The following is an 18,892-nucleotide window of genomic DNA, read 5'->3' as shown; positions in this document are numbered from 1 at the left end:
TAGGTTTATAAAAGGAAATAATCAGATGAAACTGGGATATTTTCTTGTGTCTACAAACAGGAAAGCTATCCAATAGCTATTGAGGTCTCATTAAAAGAACACAGGAGTCAACATAAATGGGTCCCAATGTGAACACCAATAAGAATAAAGTCTATAGTGCCTGAAATACATCATATACATAAAAATCCTGACTCATAATCATGCTCTAAAACACAAAAAACTCATTGGTCACTTTGGGAGGTTACTAGGGATTAACTCATTTCCTTATTCTAAATATTGACGAAGAGAACAAATCAGAGCATTTATTCTGCCTCTTCTGTATAAATCGTATTTTACAGTAATCAAAGAGATAATGAAGGAAAATTCCACTTTATAGAAGGATTCCAGCTCATAAACACAGAATAATAACATTAGAAAATTGACATTTTGCAAGCCTTAATGAAAGAACGGATCTAAGCAACAAAGACCATGGCTGCAAAAACCATTAGATAAAAGACTCATGGAAAACTTTAAGAAGAGGATGGATCATGATAACAGTACCCAAACCCACTGATCAAAAGAAGGGAGTGGAAAAGATAGATGATACTAAGAATGGAAAAAATGTTGATAATTGCTGAAGCTAGATGAGAATATATGGGAGTTCATTATATTCTTTCTACATGTATGGAATGTTGAAAATTTCCACAATAAATTAAGTCAATTTGAAAAAAAGATATAAAGCGAATTGGCATAAGATGAGACAAAGCACAGGTGTTTCTGTATTATTTGTTTTTTAAAAAGATTTTATTTATTTATTTGACAGACAGAGATCACAAGTAGCCAGAGAGGCAGGCAGAGGTGGGAAGGGGGAAGCAGGCGCCCCACTGAGCAGAGAACCTGATGTGGGGCTCTATCCCAGGACTCTGAGATCATGATCTGAGCCAAAGGCAGAGGCTTTAATCCACTGAGTCACCCAGATGCCCCTCTTTATTTTTAACCTGTGCATTTGAAATGCTTTACAGTAAACAAGATTTAAAGTAAAACTAAAATACTAAACAATAAAAACAGACTGGGGTGGAAAAAAGGAATGTGAGTTAAGGCATTCTAAGGTTCTTGTATTGTTCAGAAAGGCAGGGATATTAATTTTAGAGATCAATATGTCTGCATGTTAAAATTAAAGAGTTAATTACTAAAGAGAGAAATACAATGTTCAACTTCAAAATCAATGAAAGAAAAAATGACTCTCGGGACACCTGGGTGGCTCAGTTGGTTAAGTGTCTGACTTCAGCTCAGGTCTTGGTCTCAGAGTTCTGGGATCGAGCCCTTGCATTGGGCTCCCACTGGGCAAGAGTCAGCTTGTATGCCTGCCTCTCCCCTGCTCATGTTTTCTTTCTTTCTCTCAAATAAATAAATAAATAAAATCTTTTTTTTTTTTTAATGATTTTTTTATTTGTTTACTTGTCAGAGAGATAGGAAGTGAGAGAGCACAAGCAGGGGGAGCAGCAGGCAGAAAGGGAAGCAGACTGCTTGCTGAGCAGGAGCCTGAGACAGGACTCAATCCCAGGACCCTGGGATCATGACCTGACGCTTAACCGACTGAGCCACCCAGGCATCCCAATAAATAAAATCTTAAAAAAAAAAAAAGAAGAAGAAGAAGAAGAAGAAAGCAAAAAGGGCTCTCTCTATATACGTGAAACCAGATAAGAAGCATGGTTAAAAAAAAAAATGGCAGGTTTAAGTCTAAAAGTATCAGTAGTCACACTAAGTAAGAAAAGATTAAACTTATCAAAAGAGAGACTGTCAAAATGATTTTTTAAAAAATCCAACTATGGGGGGCACCTGGGTGACTCAGTGGGTTAAGCCTCTGCCTTTGGCTCAGGTCATGATCCCAGGGTCCTGGGATAGAGCCCCGCATCGGGCTCTCTGCTCAGCGGGGAGCCTGCTTCCCTTCCTCTCTGCCTACTTGTGATCTCTGTCTGTCAAGTAAATAAATAAAATCTTTTTTAAAAAAAATAAATAAAATTAAAATAAAATTTAAAAAATTAAAAATCTAACTATGGGGACGCCTGGGTGGCTCAGTCGGTTAAGCGGCTACCTTCAGCTCGGGCCATGATCCCAGCATCCTGGGATCAAGTCCTACATCAGATATGTTGCTAGGCAGGGAGCCTGCTTCTCTCTCTGCCTCTGCCTGCCTCTCTGCCTGCTTGTGTGCACTCACACTCTCTCTCTGACAAATAAATAAATAAAATCCTTAAAATAAAATAAAATAAAATAAAAAATAAAAAATCCAATTATGTACAGATTACCAAGTTACACGTGAAGGAAAGTGAGCCAGAAATTTGGGAAATTAAAACATACATTCCACAAGTATTAATCAAAAGAAATCTCAATATTATTACTATCAGACACAGTAAGACTTAAAGCAAAAATCATTAACATGTAGTAATCAGGAGAGAGCCCACAGGATTCATCACAAGAAAACTACTTACTGGGTGCCTGGGTGGCTCAGTTGGTTAAGCGACTGCCTTCGGCTTGGATCATAATCCTGGGGTCTCAGATCAAGTCCCACATTGGGCTCCCTGCTCAGCAGGGAGTCTGCTTCTCCCTCTGACCTTTCCCCCTCTTGCTCTCTCTCTCTCTCATTCTCTCCCTCTCAAATATATAAGTCAATAAAAACATTAAATTAAAAAAAAAAAAAGAAAGAGGGAGAGTGGCTCAGTGGGTTGAGCCTGTCTTTGGCTCGAGTCATGGTCCCGGGGTCCTGGGATAGAGCCCTGCCATTGGGCTCTCTGCTCAGCGGGGAGCCTGCTTCCCTCTCTCTCTCTGCCTACTTATGATCTCTCTCTCTCTCTCTGTCAAATAAATAAATAAAATCTTAAAAAAATAAAAAATTAAATTAAAAAATAAAAAGAAAGAAAGAAAACTCCTTACTTAATTCTGGAGTGAGACATCCCTCCCCGCCATGCACAGATATTTAAAAAGAGGGTCTAACTACTTGGAACAAAAATGTCCTTCCTGAGATCCTGCCACTTGCATCAACATGGATGAACCTGAAGGACATTACATTAAGTGAAATAAGCCAGAGGCAAACAACAACCTGCATGATCTCACTTACAAATGGAATCTAAAGAAGTCAAATACACAGAAGCAGAGTAGAATGGCGGTTACCAGGGGCAGGAAGGTAGAGGGGAAAGGAGAGATGTTGGTCAAAGGGTTACAAAGTTGCAGTTACATAGGATGAATAAGCCCAGAGATCTAATGTACAGTAAAATGATTAGAGTTAATAACACCATACTGAATACCAGAAATTTGCTAAAAGACAAGATTTCAGGTTTTCGCATCACATACACACACAAAAGATAATTACGTGAGAAAATGGTGGTGATTATGGTAATCATTTCACTGTCTATATGTATACCAAAACATCATAATGTACACCTTAAATACTTTAAGGGCCTATTTAGCCAGAGCGATTCCATCCGGTTAAACAGTGATTTTGTTGTTTATGCAGTAAAATGTAAACTGACCCTCCCCCGCCTCAGGGAACTTACTTAAAAGCAAGTGGGAAACCAGTCCCAGGTAACAAAGCCCAAATACAAGGGCAGGTCAGGCCAGGTGGAGACATCCAATCAGTGGGGCAGCATACTGTCTCCCTAGCTACCAAGAAATGTGGGTCCCGCCTTTTGGGCGCCAATTCTGATCAAAGTGATAGGCTAGTTCAAATATCTACTAGGGTAAATTGTAATTCAATTGGCCACTCGTGTGTGACCTAGCATGACTGTGCAGCTTTCTCTGTGTGTTACAATCTCATTGGCCACCTGTGTGTGGCCAGACCCAACCACATGGCCTTTGCTCTATAAAGTTAGTCTGTAAGGCAGGGAGGGGTCGCCCTCTCTTTAAGAGGCAGCCCTGACCTGTTGGTTTGATTCTCCATGCTTGGCGCAAAATAAAGCTTTCCTTGACCTTCAGTTTCTATCAGTCTCGCTCCTTTGATTACGGACCTAACAATACAATTTCCATTTTAAAAACTAATTAAAATTTAAAATAAGCATGCTCTTTCCTAGCACCAGGACTCCTTGCCTTTTCTTCCCTCCCAACACTCACTGCCTTAGCTCAGAATCTACCTGCTATCAGTCCTAATCTCTTCATGCACTTTATCTCTGTTTCTGTGGTCCATCAAAAGAAGCCCCAGACTTTCAGACCTCTCATCTCCCACATTCTAATCCCCAAACAGTTCTTACACATTCCCTGCTCTGTTCTCATGTGCCACACATCTCTCTCCAAATTCTGAAACCCTTCCACTACATTTTCAACTTCTACTCTCAACGTTTTCTTCAACTTCTTGTTCTAATCTAGCTCTCTTCTGAGGTCATACTTCCCTCACAGCCCTCAAGTGGTTCAAGTTCTCTTCCCCACACCCTTCATACAACTGGACCTGGAGGTCAGGATGCTTCTAAGTCAGTCTCCTTCCCTTTTCCCAAAACAGAAACAAAAACAAAACACCTCCACTTTGAATATCAGGAGAGGGGCACCTGGCTGACTCAGTTGGTTAAGCGTCTGTCTTCGCCTCAGGGATCAGCCCTGAATCAGGCTCCCTGCTCAGCAGAGAGCCTGCTTCTCTCTCTCTGCTGCTCCCCCTGCTTGTGTGCTCTCTCTTTCAGTCAAATAAATAAATAAAATATTTAAACAAACTAACAAGAGAATGTCATGTGAATACTCTATTACCCTCTACCTGGCTGTGATGGTTAATTTTATGTGTTGGCTTGACTGGATCATGGGGTACCAGATATGTGGATACAGACCATAACTGCATGTGTCTGTTGAGGGTGTTTTAGATGAGATTAGCATATGAAATGGCAGACTGAGTTAAGCAGATGGCCCTTCCCATTGTGGGTGGGTATCATCCAATCCATTGAAGGCCTGAATGGAATAAAAAGGTAGAGGAAAAAAGAATTCCTTTTGTCTCTGCCTGATTGCTGAACTAAACCACCTGTCAGTCTTCTGCTCTTGGACTGGGACTTATACCACTTATACCACTGGTGTTTAAGACCAGGCCTCTGGTCTTACTGGAATTTACACGGCCAACTTTCCTGAGTCCCTAGCTTGCAGACATCAGAGCATGGACTTCTCAGCCTCCATAACTGCATGATCCGATCCTTATAGTAAGTTCCATTCCAGACAGATACAGATATAAATGCAGATATAAAGATACAGATGAGAGAGAGAGAGAGATCCATCCTACGGGTTCTCTTCCTCTGGAGAACCCTAACACTTTCACTCTCCACAACACAGATCCAGTCGTTAAATCTCAGTGATTTAACACACATGATCTAATACCTCATGTCTCTGAATTCCTTGATTCCGATGATTTTGTCCTCACCCATGCAGCCGATGCATGATAATGCCTTCACGATCTCTATTTTTGTATCCTACTGCCTGACCGTGACTTAAAATCTTTACAGCTCTGTCTCTCACATACCCAAATTACAACACCTTTTGATCTCAATGGGACCTTCAATTCACTGATTCTACCATCTTTTCACCACCTCTTAGCCACTTCATGTCCTCCCTTTATTACTTACTTGGTTTAAATTCCATAATTTAAATCAGCATATTATCATAATCACTCCCTTGTATATATGCTCTATTCCCTTGACCCTTTCATGTTTTATTCCACTATCATGGTAAAAATCTCTTTCTGGTTAAATCCACTCCAAACATACACCCCTGCAGCTTAATATGGTTGGAAGGAAAAAAAACATACTAACCTCACTTTAAATTCATGACCACAAGCCTCAAGGGCCCCCTAGTGCCACCTGGAAATCAAACACTTCCCTGCTACCGTCATTCTCCCACACCTTCCCCTCTCTCCACAAACTTCCATCGTTTCCTCCCCACCCTCACTCTCAGTTGAGCACCCCGATTCCTAACTCATTCAGAATATGACAACAATCAGAAGAAAACTTTTGCAAACTTCTACTACCAAATCAATCCACCTACTTGATGGGTGGGTCTGAGATATATTTTGGAGATGTAATCAATAAGATTTGGATATGGATTTGATGTGAGGTATGAGGAAGAGAAAGGAATCAAAGATGACTTTAAAGTTTTTGCTAGGGGCGCCTGGGTGGCTCAGTGGGTTAAGCCGCCGCCTTCGGCTCAGGTCATGATCCCAGAGTCCTGGGATCCAGTCCCGCATTGGGCTCTCTGTTCAGCAGGGAGCCTGCTTCCCTCTCTCTCTCTGCCTGCCTCTCTGTCTACTTGTGATTTTTGTCTGTCAAATAAACAAATAAAATCTTTTTAAAAAATAAATAAATAAATAAAGTCTTTGCTAAAATATTACTTCTTCAACAAGGCCTTCCCTACCATCTTCAGTCTCTCTCTCTCTCTCTCTCTCTCTCTCTCACACACACACACACATACACACAGTTACATGCTTATAGAGTGTCCCTTATCTCTTTTCTTGTTTTTTTTTTTTTTTTATTTGGGGGGTGTTTTTAATACAAATATCACCAATTTAAATACTAAACATTCTAATCCTTTGTTTAATATCTGCCTTCCCCAACTACAATATAAGGCAAGGATTTTTATGTTCAGTTCATTCCTGTGTATCAGACAGACATTCATTAAATTTTGTTAAAGAAATGAAATGTCTCTAGCATAAGCAAATAGATAAATGGTGTCATTTCCACAGGAAAAAGAATACCTTTATTTTTTTCTTTTTTAAGTAGGCTCTATGCCCAGCATGGAGACCAACATGGGGCTTGAACTCCCAACCCTGAGATCAAGACCTGAGCTAATGATATCCCAGAGTCAGACATTCAACCAGATGAGCCACCCAGGAGCCCCCAGAAAAATGAAACCTTTAGAGTGGGAAGGACAATGGTCTCTGTACAAAGGTGCTTGTAATCTAGTGAAAGACAATGAAACATACATTTCAACACATTAGAATTCCATAATTTGTTAAATGTGTGACAAAAGCAAAACTGAAGAATATTCTATGGTTCTATTTTTATCAGGTGTATGTTTTCTATGCACATACACACTTGTACACGCACACAACACACACACATATATGTTTCTGTTCTAAAGAAAAAGTTCTGGAAGGAAAAATACCAAACTGTTACTCCATGAGCTAAGAAAGGTAATATGCATAGGGAATTAGAGTGAAGAGAGAGGGTAAGGAGACTTTTACTATTCAAGTACACGTTTTACAATAAACATATTACTTTTGTAATTTAAGAGAGAGAGAAAGAGGGGTACCTGGGTGGCTAGGTCAGTTAAGTTTCTACCTTCAACTTAGGTCATGATCCCAGGGGCCTGGAAGGGAGCCCATATCGGGCTCACTGCTCAGTGGAGCGGGAGAAGCACGCTTTCCCTAAATAAAATCTTTTTAAGAAGAGAAGGAGGGGCACCTGGGTGGCTCAGTGAGGTTAGGCCTCTGCCTTTGGCTTAGGTCATGATCTCAGGGTCCCGGGATCGAGCCCTGCACCGGGCTCCCTGCTTCTCCCTCTCCCTCTGCCTCTACCCACTGCTTGTGCTGTCTTTCAAATAAATAAAATCTTAAGGGGGAAAAAAGCAGCTAAAAAAATTTAAGAATTTAAAAAAAGAGAGAAAGAGAAGGAAAACAATTTCTTCCCAAAAGGAAAAAAATTATATTTAACAGAGGATTAATAACCACAGTATAAAAAACTTCCATAAAACAAACCAAAAACCCAATTTAAAAATGAACAAAGTACAGAAAGACAATTCACAAAGAAATATAGTTAATAAACATATAAAACATACTAAACCTCATGTTCAATCAGGAAAAAAAATGCTTTCATTCATCAACCAATGTTGTAAGTGTGTTATCTACAACTATGGGTTGGAGTGTAATTTGGAAGGTTTTTTAAAGTAATTTAGTGAGTGACAAAGTAAATAATGTTACCAAAGAATAAATTCCTGAGCCCATAATGATGCAATTAAGCTACATAAATAAACAGGGAACAAAGCACAAGTTACCTTATGGAAAATTTCTAATTAATAAATGTAGAAGTAATGAGAGAAACAAAACCATTTCAGTATCACAGTAATAGCTGCTTTAGGCAAGATCTACCACAGAATGCTAAAATTAATAGGTAGAACTTTTAAAGAGAAACAGTATATTTGGGACAGTCTCAAAATATCTCCATAAAATATTTATTTATGACTGGGGAGGTTTAAACATGTGTCCAAATTCTTTGATATTTCTCCCTCCAAGAAATGAAACTTAATTCTCTCCCCATGAGTGTGGGCTGGACTTGGTGGTTTGCTTTTTAACAACAGAGCATGCAAAGAGAAAAGCAGAAATTTTCCAGTGAAGAAACCTAGCAGACACCAAATCAACTTATCAAGGTTAACATCATCAATAATAAAACATGTTGATATCACCTATCCTCCCCCCCAATACGATGCAATGTGACGGGCCCATCACCTCTATGGTATTCTTACCCAAAACCTATAACCTTTGTCTGGGTATCAGAAAACATCAGACAAACCTATAGGGATGGCCAACAAAATACCTGATCAGCACTCTTCAAAGTGTCAAGATAGTGAAAAAGACAAGAAAAAACCAGAAACTGTCACAGATTGCAGGACACTAAAGAGACATGCTGGCTAGCTGCAACGTGGGTTCTTGGACTGGATCCTAGAACTTTTTAGGACATTAGTGGAAAAACTGAGAAAATCCAAATTGTTTATGTAATTTAATACTACTGAACCAATGTTAATTTCTTAGTTTTGATAAATGTACTACGATTATGAAAGATGTTAACATTAGGAGAAGCTGGGGGAAGAGTATATGGGAGCTCTCTGTACTATCTTTACTCTTCTGCAAACCTAAAATTATTTCAAACACAAAATTCTTTTAAAAGCAATTTGGCAGGATTCACTAAAATTTTTAGAAGAATATACCCTCTTATACCTTTTCATCTAGCATTTCACTTCCAGCAAACCAGAGAAACACTCACATAGGTCCAAAAAGAGTTTATAAACAAGTGTTCATTGATGCATTGTTAGAAAACTGCAAGAGAGGGGTATCTGGGTGGCTCAGTCGGTTAAGCATCAGTCTTTGACTCGGGTCATGATCTCAGGGTATCAAGTCCCATACCCACACCCTGCTCAGTGAAGAGTGCTTCTCCCTCTCGCTCTGCCCCTCCCAACCAGCTTGTGTTCATTCTCGCTCTCTCTCACATAAAATCTTAAAAAAAAAAAAAAAAAAAAAAAAAAAAGATCTGCAAGGGACACACACACATATATATCCATCAACTGAAAAATGATTACATAAAATGCATATTCGTATTATAGAATAAACACTGTACAGAATAAAATGGGTCTGTATATAATGATGTGAAAAAAACCTCCAAGATATATTAAGAAGAATAAAAAAAAAATACGTACCTAAAAAAATTTTTATGTAAATACATAGGTGTAAATGGAACAACCTGAAAGAGTACTCGATAGGCTTATGATAGGATTGCCTCTGGAGAGAGGAATGTTCTTGAAGAGGAGAGTTATTCTTTTTTTTTTTTTTTTTATTTGACAGAGATCACAAGTAGGCAGAGAGGCAGGCAGAGAGAGGAGGAAGCAGGCTCCCTGCTGAGCAGAGAGCCCGATGCAGGGCTCGAACCCAGGACGCTGGGATCATGACCTAAGCCGAAGGCAGAGGCTTTAACCCACTGAGCCACCCAGGCACCCCGAGGAGAGTTATTCTTTAGTAAGGACAAGAGTTAAGGATCAAGATAAAGGGACCTTTCATTTTTTGGTCTGTATATTTCTATAATACTTGAATTTTTATCAACATTTCTAAACTACTCTGAAGTAAAAAATAAGGAAGTAAACAAGGATTTCATATACTATAAAATCTTGTGTCAGCCCAGAAAAACTCTGGAAGGATATATAAAAAAAGGTACTATCAGTGATGGCCTTTGGGGAAGAGAACTGGAAAAACTGTTCTCACCATTTACCTCTGTACTGCTTTATTTTGTTTAAAATTTAACCCATTTTAAAAAATTTAATGTACAGGGGAACCTGGGTGGCTCAGTGTGTTGAGCCGCTGCCTTGGGCTCAGGTCATGATCTCAGGGTCCTGGGATCGAGTCCCGCATCGGGCTCTCTGCTCGGCAGGGAGCCTGCTTCCCTCTCTCTCTCTCTGTCTGCCTCTCCATCTACTTGTGATCTCTGTCTGTCAAATAAACAAATAAAATCTTTTAAAAAAAAATTTAATGTACATTTTTTGGGGGATGCCTAGGTGGGTCAGTCAGTTAAGCATCCAACTCTTGATTTTGGCTCAGGTCATGATCTCAGGGTCATGAAACTGCATCGGGCTCTGCACTGGGCATGGAGCCTGCCTGGGATTCTCTCTTTCCCTCAGCCCCTGTCCCGCATTCCCACTCTTATTCTCTCTAAAAATAATAATAATAGTAATAGTAATAATATGCATTTTTTAAAGTACACTATGACAAGTGTTATTATGAAAGTATGTAATAGATTCCAAAGCTCAAAAGAAGGGGTGCTTAGTCTGCCTGAGAGACTTAGAGTCAACAACGAATTTATTTAGAAAGCATTCCAGGCAGCATTTATGGAATGGGCAAAGGCAGAGAGGCAATCGAAAAGATAGGATGGTTCAGAGCTGCAGCAAATAGAACATAAAGCTTGAGAGTATAGGGGGAGAATGCGTTAGGTTTTTGAATAATCACCAGCCCCTGGAATCATACACTTCCCCTTGTTACCTTTCCTAAAATAACCAAATTTAGACTTGCATATAGTTTTGGTCTGTTCTGCCTAAAGCTACTGCCCCACTCCAAATCACGGCATATTGAAATAAAATACTATAAACCTGCCAGAATATATTCATCAGTTCAAGACAGTACAATTCTGACAGGAGGGTAATCCTAAATTAATTACTTTGATCTCCTAGTCTCATCAATCTTCTTTTGACCGGCCCATAAAGTCTAGTTGCAATAAACATAAAAACAATGATAGTACACCAGCTACATACAGGTAATCCCTTGCTTTTCAAAAAAAGTTCGCCTTACACCACCTTCTCTTTTACGAAAGATCTAAGTTAGTACCTGTTTCCACTAATGGAAGGAAATCCAAAGAGGATTTTCACTTTTACAAAAACAGGTGAAATACAAACACAGCATTCGGCCTTTGCTTTGCAGCCGGCTCTTAGAAAAGCTGTGCACAGCCCAGCAGTCAGTGTGGCACCCTTAAGCTCCTTCCCTGGGAACTACGATCAGCATCTCAACGTCAAGCTGCCATAGTTATTAACTGTGTCCGTGAGCATCTGTGCTTTATCTTGATTTATTTTGTGTGTCCATTAGCAAGATATGTCCTAAGGTAGCAGGAAATCCTAAGAGACATTATTCTGGGGTCCGGAAATGCTCAAAAATTTTTCCATATAAATTAATGGTAAATGCTTCTTCACTTTATGTCATTTAGACTTGAAAAAAGTTTCATAGGAGGGGCGCCTGGCTGGCTCAGTGGGTTAAAGCCTCTGCCTTCAGCTCAGGTCATGATCCCAGGGTCCTGGGATCAAGCCCCGCATCAGGCTCTCTGCTCTGCGGAGAGAGCCTGCTTCTGCCTCTGCCTGCCTCCCTACTTGTGATGTCTCTCTCTCTGTCAAATAAATAAATAAAATTTTTTTTTTTAAAGTTTCATAGGAATGCTCCACTTAGAAGGGGAAGCCCACAGCAGTAAATATAAAAAGAAGGTTTCCCTGACCCAGTTTTCAAAAAATTTTGATTGCGGCATTCACAACAAATGTTTCGTAACACGGTAGAATGAAGAAAGATGATATAAACCTGATATAACTAGATGGCACTACTGCTTTATAGTTCTTAAGAATACATTAAACACTGATGATACACTGTTTTTTGACAAAGATAAACTGATTTTTGCCTAAGTGTTTCTAATTTCTTGATTTGGGGGCATCAATTAAAAGCAAAGCATGATCACTGACACAGTTAAAACTTTATTGACAACAAAGGCTTTGTTGCTTTTGCACCCCTATTTACAAAAGCTAGGCAAAGTCCCCTTCCAATTCAGGCCACAAGTAGCAAAATACTTATAACTATATTATTAGCTACTATTTATTATTGAGTACAGACTATGTGCACTTACTGAACTATTTTCTGTCCATTAAGATTCAACGGTCACAATTCAACAAAAAGACAATCCAGTTAAAAACTGGGCAAAAGGGGCATTTGGGTGTCTCAGTGGGTTGAACCTCTGCCTTTGGCTTGGGCCGTGATCTAAGGGTCCTGGGATCGGATCCAGCTGCATGCGGCTCTCTGCTCAGCAGGGAGCCTGCATCCCCTCTCTCTGCCGGTCTCTCAGCCTACTTGTGATCTCTATATGTCAAATAAATAAATAAAATCTTAAAAAAAAAAAAATTGGGCAAAGACTTCATAGGGATTTCTCCAGAGAAGATACATAAATAATCAGCAAGTGAATATAAAGATGCTCAACATCAGTAGTCACGGAGGAAATGCAAATCAGATTCACAATAAGAGACGACTTCAGGGGCACCTGGGTGGCTCAGTCGTTAAGATATCACCTCATAGGGGCACCTGGGTGGCTCAGTGGGTTAAGCCGCTGCCTTCGGCTCAGGTCATGGTCTCAGGGTCCTGGGATCGAGTCCCGCATCGGGCTCTCTGCTCAGCAGGGAGCCTGCTTCCTCCTCTCTCTCTCTCTGCGCCTGCCTCTCTGCCTACTTGTGATCTCTGTCAAATAAATAAATAAAATCTTAAAAAAAAAAAAAGATATCACCTCATAGGTACTAAGATCACTATAAGCAAAAGGAAAAATAAAAGGAAAATTCCAAGTATGGACAAGGATGTGGAGAACTGGATCCCTCAAACGCTGCTGGCAGTTTCTCAGAAAGTTAAACATAAAAATTCTACCTTTGGGCATCAATTAAGCATCTGACTCTTGATTTCAGCTCAGGTCATGTCTCAGGGTTGTGACATGGAGCCCTGAGACGCTCTCCCTCGCCTTCTGCCCCTGTCCCCATCTCCCTCCCTCTTAAAAAAAAAAAATTCTACATGACCCAACAATTTCATTCACAGCTATAGACCCAAAAGAAATGAAAACAGATATTCAAACACTGGTATATGTGAACGTTCATGGTAACACTATTCACAACAGCCAAAAAGTGAGAATGACACAACTGTCCATCAGCAGACAAAAGCATAAACAAAATGTGATATATCCATACACGGAAACTGTATTCAGCTATAAAAAGGAAGAGATTCTGGTACATGCTACAACGTGGACAAACCTCAAAAACATTATGCCAAGTGAAAGATGCCAAACACAGAAGATCACATGTTATAGGATTCCATTTATTTGAAATAGCCAGAATAGGTAAAATAGTGACAGGTAAATTCACAGAAACAAAAAGCACATCGGTGGTTACCAAGAAATACGGCAAGAGAAGAATGAAGAGTTACTGCTCAGTGGATATAAGGTCTCCTTTGCGGATGAGGCAAAAGTTCTGGAACTAGATAGAGTGATGTTGTACAACACCGTCGATGTACTGAATACCACTGAACTGTAGAAAGGGTTAATTTTATGTTATGTGAATTTCACCTAAAAATATTCAACAGTCATGACAACTCGGTTGTCATGGGATTACTACTGCACCAATTTTACAAATTCAGAAACGCAGGCTCAGAGAAATTAAAAGACGACCAAGTCCACAGAGGGTAGAGGAACAGAGATTCAAAGCCAGATCTGTGTGCCAGATTTGTGATCTTTTTTTTTTTTTGATGTTGACAGAATATAGCCCCTCTCTCCAACAATTAATTTTATGCTTAGCTATCGTTAATTCAACAAATTAGCAACTTCTATGTGACAAGACAGATTTACACTCTTAAAAAACATGTTATATAGCTTCCCTATTTTAATAAGAAATTAGAAGAAAAATAACACAACATTAAAATATTATAATTATAAGTATTAGCCTGATCATAACCAACACTATTCAGTAGATCCACATTTCAGACATCAAAAAGTTCAGCTGCCAAGAAGTTTAATAATATGCTTAAGGGCTATTTCACAATGGAAATAATTAGCCGTAAAGTGTGAAAGGATCATGTGTTCTCAGCTTTACTGTCCAATCAAAAATGTAATCATGTAAAAACTGAATATAATTCTAATCTTACTTAAATATTAAGATTTCAGGTAACAAGTAATCAGGATGAAAGTACGAAATATCCCTCCATTTTCAGGAGCTTTTTCTACTTCTTCGGGTTAGATGCCTAAACAAATTTGGTAATCACTGTCACTGCACTGTTTCCTATGCTCCCAAATTACAAGAACATGAAATAATAATATCTTGTAGTCTAACTTACAGAATCATCATAACATTACATATTGGCAGGCAGACAAATAACAAATGTCAAATATTGACTTTTATTTCTTTTATTATATTTTTTTAGAGAGAGAGAACATGTATGAGAGTGGGTGAGGAAGGAGAAGGGGAGGGGGAGCGTGCAGAGGTAAAAGGGGAGAGAATCCCAAGCAGGCTCCATGCTTAGTGCGGAGCCCCAACATGGGGCTTGATCTCATGACTGTGAAATCATGACCCAAGCCAAAATCAAGACACTTAACTGACTGAGCCACCCAGGTGTGCCAAATATCAACTTTCAAAAAGACAACATAAAATACAACATTTGCATAGTGACAGAGATGAAAAAGATTACTCAACTAAGTCTTGTTTAAAGCGTTGCCAACAAGGAGTAAGAAAACCATCTCAAGAAACCTAGAGTATACTGACCAGTAAGATATAACACAATACCAAGCTTGCATCTAAGCTATAGCTGATTTAGTCTGTGGTGGTTCTGTATCACTTGCCATTCAGGTACAATACTTTAGCTTCCTGTAATTCCATCTTAGTGATAGACGCATTTCACTGCTTTCATCAAATATGAGAGAGCTTCTGATGATGAGATCCTTATGCTGCGTACTTGTGCAGGATATGCAGGTAGGCAATGAAGGCAATTTACTATAAAAATTGAGAGGATGACCAAACAAAGTAAGCAGAAGAGTCACTGCCACTACAAACGAATGCACATCTCAAATCAATGTCAACAGAAGATAACCAGGAAGAGCCAGCCGTGAGCTGACCATGGTGACAAGTATCAGAGACCAAGTGAATATTTTTTTTTTAAAGATTTATTTATTTATTTGAGAGAGAGAGAGAAAGCAAGCGAGCATGAGTGGGGGGAGAAGAGGGGCAGAAGGAGAAGGAGAAGAAGACTCCCTGCTCGGGAGCCTGATGTGGGTTTTGATCCCAGGATCCTGAGATTATGACCTGAACCAATAGCAGACGCTTAAACGACTGAGTCACCCAGCACCCCCGCAAGAGGATAATTTAAAGACAAATATTGCTCTACTACTGATGGTAGCCTTAAAACAGCAGCAAACAGTTTACTACTGGACATACCATGTGTACTCACGAGAAGAAAGATTTCAAGTTGCACAAATTGGTGTTTCCAATCCTTTCTAAGGTCAGTGGGAAGTAACAGCATTGACAGCGTCTTCACTTACCTATCGTGACTCACCTAAATCATATAATGGCCTCATCACAAATGTTTTCCTCAGGCCCAATATCCTTTAGCCAGTTTTAAAGAACACACACACTCCACAACTAGTAATCATGTTATATTGCTAATTAAGTAATATTAAAAAATCCTCCTTCTTACCAGTAATCCAATGTTGTTATTTAGGGTTTGAACTAGCAGAAGTCACTAAGTAAGCCCTAACCACAAATTAGTCACAGGGCAATGACTGCAGAAGTGCCTTTACGCTAATGGCTATACCCTCAAACCCTGCAAAATCGGTGTAGAAGAGGATGTGTATTTCACACAACCCCCCACCCCGAAAGACCACCATGGTAGATTTGAACACCCAGAGCAAAATGCTGGCCTCTGACCAATCCTTAATACCCAGTAACTTAAATGTAAGGTGTTTACAAACTTTACATCTTTAGAAATACAATGACCCTGAGTGCCCAGGTGGCGCAGTGGGTTAAGCCTCTGCCTTCGGCTCAAGCCATGATCCCAGAATCCTGGGATAGAGCACCACATCAGGCTCTCTGCTCAGCAGGGAGCCTGCATCCTCCTCTCTCTCTCTGCCTGCCTCTCAGCCTACTTGTGATTTCTGTCAAATAAATAAATAAAAATCTTAAAAAAAAAAATTATGAAGCTTCCAGAAAATGGCATGTGAACCTAAAGTCCCTTTGTAACATAATAATCTCAAGAAGCAAGATGCAGAGATAATTAACCTCTTTGTGACATAAAAAACACACACACACACCAAAAAAAAACGAATTGGGAGGTTAGTTCTATCCTTAAGAGACAGTCCACTGCCAGTATGCAGCTACAGTAATCGACCTTATTTGGTACTACAGAACTCATTCGTGTGTGTGTGTGTGTGTGTGTGTGTGTGTGTACACAAATAAACACATATATACACACACAAATAGAGGGAAAAATGGAGTCAGATAATGACTTGAGCCAATTTTACTTCCTGCATTACAGTTACCTTCTTAAAATATGTAAAGCACATAGCAGGCACTCAAAGTTCTTCCAATAAATGAAAGGATCCGCAAGATAAGCAGTAACCAGCAGCTCATACATGTAAAACATTTTTAAATGAAAAAAGTACCCTGGATTTCAAAGGCAACAAAGTGAACTGAAAATGCTCTACACTACTGACACATTCTTCAAATGCACATACAGATAATGTTTTTAAGGTGATTATCCACCTTTACAGGTATGACTAGAAAGATCTATATATAACAAATGGTTCCTTCCACATTGGATATATTTCACTCTTCAGAACAGATACTCCCATTTTCTTCATCAGCTGAGCTGTCTGAAAGATTTTCAAAAGTACTTTATTGCTAAGTTGAAATGTATTTTAATGTGCTTGCCAGATGTCATGATACATAAATATAAACAGGCAGAAGCTAAGAGAGAGCTGTGAAAACTAGGTAAATCATTTCCTTTTGAATCACTTCCAGTACAAGTGTCCTATGAACAGTACAGAAAGTAGAGGAAACATCATCCCTCAAACATAAGGCCAAGTACTACCTTAAGGTGAACACAAATAAAACCACCATTTAAAAGTTAACAACAAGGACACCTGGGTAGCTCAGTGGGTTAAGCCTCTGCCTTCGGCTCAGGTCATGATCTCAGGGTCCTGGGATCGAGCCCAGCATTGCGCTCTCTTCTCAGCAGGGAGCCTGCTTCCCCTTCTCTCTTTGCCTGCCTATTTGTGATCTCTCTCTCCCTCTCTCTGTCAAATAAATAAATAAAATCTTCAAAAAAAAAAAAAGGTAACAACAATCCTTCACAGGGTGTGCCTGAGTGGCTCAGTTGGTTAAGTGTCTGGCTCTTGGTTTTGGCTCAGGTCACGATCTCAGGGTTGTGAGATGGAGCCCTGAGTCAGGCTCCACACTCTGCAGATGTCTGCTTGAAGAGTCTCTCCCTCTGTCCCTTACCCCACTTAAGCTCATTCTGTCTCTCTCTCTAAAATAAATAAATAAATCTTTAAAAGTAACACTTCCTCAAAAAATTAAACAGAATTATCATATGATCCAGAAATCCCACTTCTCAGTATATATCCAAAATAACTGAAAGCAAGGACTCAAAAGATATGTGTACATCAACGTTCCCAGCAGCATTATTCACAACAGCCAAAAGATGGAAATGACCCACGTGTCTCAACAGATACACAAAATGTGGTACAACCTTACAACGGAATATTATGCAGTCCTTATAAAAAAGGCATGACATTCTGACACAAACGAAAATATTGATGAACCTTGAAGACATCATGCTAAGTGAAATAAGCCAGACACAACAGTCAAATACTATTATTCTACTTACGTGCAATCCCTAGTCATATTCATAAACACAGAAAGGGGAATGGCTGAGGGAAGAGAGGTATGGGGAGTTATTGTTTGACAGTTTCAGTTTGGGAAGACTAAAATGTTCTGGAGATGGATGATGGTGACGGCCGCATAACAATGTTAATGTATTTAACACCACCGTACTTAATGGTTTAAATGGTAAATCTTACATTATCTATATTTTACCAAAACTTTTTAAAAATAACCGAGCAAGGATGATGGCCAAACTTTTGTGGCAAAAATCTATCAAGAAAAGTGGTAGGAGTCTGTAACAGACATGCTTCACTGCCATCCTGCACAGCCTAGATGACTTACCTGAAGATCAAGACCTCAGAATAGGAGGGAGGGACATGCCATTTTCATGTTGCTACAGATTTACACCAAGCAACTGAAGAAGATGAATTATATTCTACAGGAGATTATTTACTAAATAATGAATGGGCTCCCCTTCCCAACAATTAAGTCAGAGAAAACCAAGCTCTTCCTTCCAGTTTCCAATGGAAATAACAAGATTGAAATAATCAGTTGTACTTCTAACAGGAAGCAGAGTGGATCCTAAGAGTGACTTAAACTTCCCAAGTTTAATACTGTAGCTCTGCAATGGGAAACAGCAAGCAATAGTAATAATAATAATAATATATACAAACTTCCTTCACGGCTCTAAGTGATCTGTACATGTTACCTAACCTTTCTGAGCTTCATCTGAAAAATAGGGATAATGCTTACATCTACCTTGTAAGGGTTGTTTGAAGACCTTAAGAAGTGATATATATAAAACACTGAGTTCAGTGCCTAGAATACATAAATGCTCAAGAAATAAATATTCCCTCCCCTCCTGCCAGGCACTAGTATCTGAGGCCCTCTACACCCCTGGATCAACCCCTCAGGGCTATGCTGATGTTTTGGCCAGCAACCTATGGCTCCTCCCTCAGGCCCCAGCTGTTTCTCTCAGTTCTACTTGTTTCAC

The 18,892-nt window shown here is 39.5% G+C and overlaps 1 protein-coding gene across 1 annotated transcript in view; it reads right to left on the bottom strand.

Moving 5' to 3' along the window:
• The window catches only part of SPATS2 (spermatogenesis associated serine rich 2), a 143,806-nt gene that overhangs the window by 122,066 nt on the left and 2,848 nt on the right, over positions 1-18,892 (bottom strand). The window lies entirely within an intron of this gene.

This window comes from Mustela erminea, chromosome 6 (assembly GCF_009829155.1).
Source record: "Mustela erminea isolate mMusErm1 chromosome 6, mMusErm1.Pri, whole genome shotgun sequence".
Lineage (NCBI taxonomy): Eukaryota > Metazoa > Chordata > Mammalia > Carnivora > Mustelidae > Mustela > Mustela erminea.
This window is presented reverse-complemented; position numbering and strand designations above follow the sequence as displayed.